This window comes from Nyctereutes procyonoides, unplaced genomic scaffold (assembly GCF_905146905.1).
Source record: "Nyctereutes procyonoides isolate TBG_1078 unplaced genomic scaffold, NYPRO_anot_genome, whole genome shotgun sequence".
NCBI classification, from domain to species: Eukaryota; Metazoa; Chordata; class Mammalia; order Carnivora; family Canidae; genus Nyctereutes; species Nyctereutes procyonoides.
Window position 1 is genome coordinate 185,922 of NW_026575156.1, and position 3,120 is coordinate 189,041.

The following is a 3,120-nucleotide window of genomic DNA, read 5'->3' on the forward strand; positions in this document are numbered from 1 at the left end:
AAAAACATATTGACCAGAAACCAAGGTGCTCACAGGCATTTGACCTTTAAAAGAGAATGAATCCTTGTAAGAATGAGATAAAAAAGTCATATGATCTATTTTCTTTCTTTCAAGTAAGCAGCTGGGTTCAGAGAAATGCATTTTATATGTCAAACAGTATTTGGGATCCATTTGGACTTCGGAAGTAGAGTATAATATTTTGATATGTTGAAGGATTTTGGACAATTAAATTAAATGTAACATAAATTAGAGCCTTTTTTCCTTAAGAAAAAAAACTTGCAAGAGTTGGGTTAGCTATAAATTTGTAAAGGAGAGAAAAATATTTTTTTCTCTGATCATCAACTTAAGAATAGGAAGACATTATTTCAGTTGCAAAGTTGGGAAATGTAATTACACATTATACCTCTGAATACATGAAAACTCAATGAATGACAGTAGCTTGGTCCATCTTTCTATTTTTTTTCTAACTTTTAAAACTTGATAAAACGTTACTTAAAAATTTAAATATATTCTCAAGATCCCAAGTACTTATGATATCTTCTTTAACTGAAAAATTGTTCACTTTTTATACAACAAATTTTTATGTAAAAGTTACCTAATTAACACTGAATATAGTGTATAAAATGTACCTCTTAGCTAAGTATCAGTGTCTATTGTTACAGCGCAATCTATGGAGCATATAACCATGCCTCTCTACTGTTGGTGAATGGAAACACTCACATATATCAATTAAAGTTTGGCTGAATAAATCAGAGTAAAGCAAGTCAGAAGCTACATATTCCTATGTATGCCTATGATTTTGTATATGTGCAGAAAAAAACAAAACAAAACAAAACTGTCATATTTTAAAGAATTAAGGGATACCTGGGTGGCTCAGTGTCTGGGCATCTGCCTCCAGCTCATGGCTGATCCTGGAGACCCAGGATGGGGTCCCACATTGGGCTCCCCACAGAGAGCCTGCTTTTCCCTCTGCCTATGTGTCTGCATCTCTCTGTGTGTCTCTCATGAATAAATAAATAAAATCTTTAAAAAAAATTATATTTGGAGTGCCTGAGTGGCTCAGTTTGTTAAGTGGCCAACTCTGATTTAGGCTCAGGTCATGATCTCAGGGTCCTGAAATCAAGCTCCTCATCAGGCTCCTTGCTCCATGAGGAGTCTGTTTGAGGATACTTTCTCCCTTTCCCTCTGCTCATCCCCCTGCTGGTGCTCTCTCTCTCTCTCTCTCAAATAAATAAATCTTTAAAAAATAGAATGAAATTTTATTACTAAAAATTGCAAAGTTGTACGTAAATTACTAAAAGTTGCAAAAGTTGTACGTAAATTTTGCATAGCTCTATCAGAGAAAAGGTTTTTGTTTTGACTTTTTATTACAGAATAATAAGTTCAACAGTAATGCTCAATGATCTAACTTTTTAAAAAAAGTGTTATTTAAATGAATTTTAAGGATTCTGTAATAGTAAAATATATCCTTTTTTAAAAAATGAAAATCATAAATATAATCAGTGGGGCTGCTCTATATGATTAGGTATATTTGTTTTATAGACTCAAATTTATTCTGAAACATTTAAATATATTCTTCCCATATCAGAGCATAAAGCTGTTTCATTCTTTCTAATAGCTACATGTATTATGCAAAGATATTATTGTAAATCTTCCATTCACTTGTAGTGAATGTGTAGATATTTCTGTCCCCTTTCTGTTTCAGTGATTATTACTATCTCCAAATACCAGTAAATTTCACTGAACTAACAGTTTTCCCTTAATCATTTTTGGCTATTCTAAGAATTTGTTCTTGGAAAGAACAGTATCACTACAATGTGACACTATTTCTCCCCACCCCCAACAACTTGTACAAAATTGACTACCAAATACATGAGAGTAATAAATATGCAAATATCTAACAGACTTTACCACAATTTTTTTTCAGTTTTTCCCAAATAAACTTATAACGCCATTCCTTCATGATATTCATGACATTCCACAACCCAGTCATCATGCAATGTTTTCCATTTTGCTATGAGAAGTCACTTGTCCATTCAATACTTATGGAATGAATTTGGGAGACATTCTTGAATCTACATGTCTCTCATGGAGTCTCAATGAGTGATGGATTCTTCTATATTCTCACTCCAAGACAGATTTTGTTTTCTCTCTTTCTACTGAACCCACCCTAGGATACTGTCATGTCTTATTTAGAATACAGTTACAATTTGTTTTCCTCCTTCTAGGCTAGTTTCTACAACTCCATTGATTTCAGCTTAGCGTAACAAAATCAACAGTTCCCACGAGGGAACTTTGATCTTTTTTACCTGTCTTCTCCATCATGAACAACAGCATCATCAATTGTGGAAATTATGGAAATTATATCTTGAATCCTAACTATCATGTACAACCAAATATGATCCATCTAGAAATTCTTGTGATTTTACCACAAACTGTATTTTAATCCTATACCAAATATTTAGTTATTATTTTATTGGGAGTTTCTCTTGCCTCTGTCCTGCTTTGCTATAAATGGCCCCTGGTGCTCCTTTGAAGTCTTTCCTCCACAAGAACTAACACAATATTTTTATTAAAATGTTCATAATCCTGTCAGATTTTTGCTAATACTTTTGATACTTTTCCATTGATTTTTGGGTACATCCAAATCTCTAAGTGGATCTATCACATTTTGAGCAACAGGACCCTGTATATCATTCTTATTTAAACCCAGTACAGCCACTTCAGACTATCTTTTTCTCCCCACTAAAATGCTTTTTGTTTCATTTACCTTTTGGCTTTTTAACATGATCTTTTAAATTAATTTTATTTATTTATTTGTTTATTTATTTACTTATTTGTTTGTTTATTATTTATCTTAAATTTCTCTTAAAACATTTTATTTGGACAAAATACAGAAGGTCTTTGGTACAGTGATTTTTGCTTTTTAGTTACTACTTCTGATATTTGAGGAATGTTGATGTTCCAGTGTCATGATATTCAGTTTCAGTAGAATTCAGTAAAACAGGATAGATTGAGCATGAGAGGAAACAAAATTCTACAGATACTTAGGGTTGAATATTCCTCTAATGAAATTATGGAGTCACCATTAGAAAGACTGTAGCTTTCCAGTGTACCAGC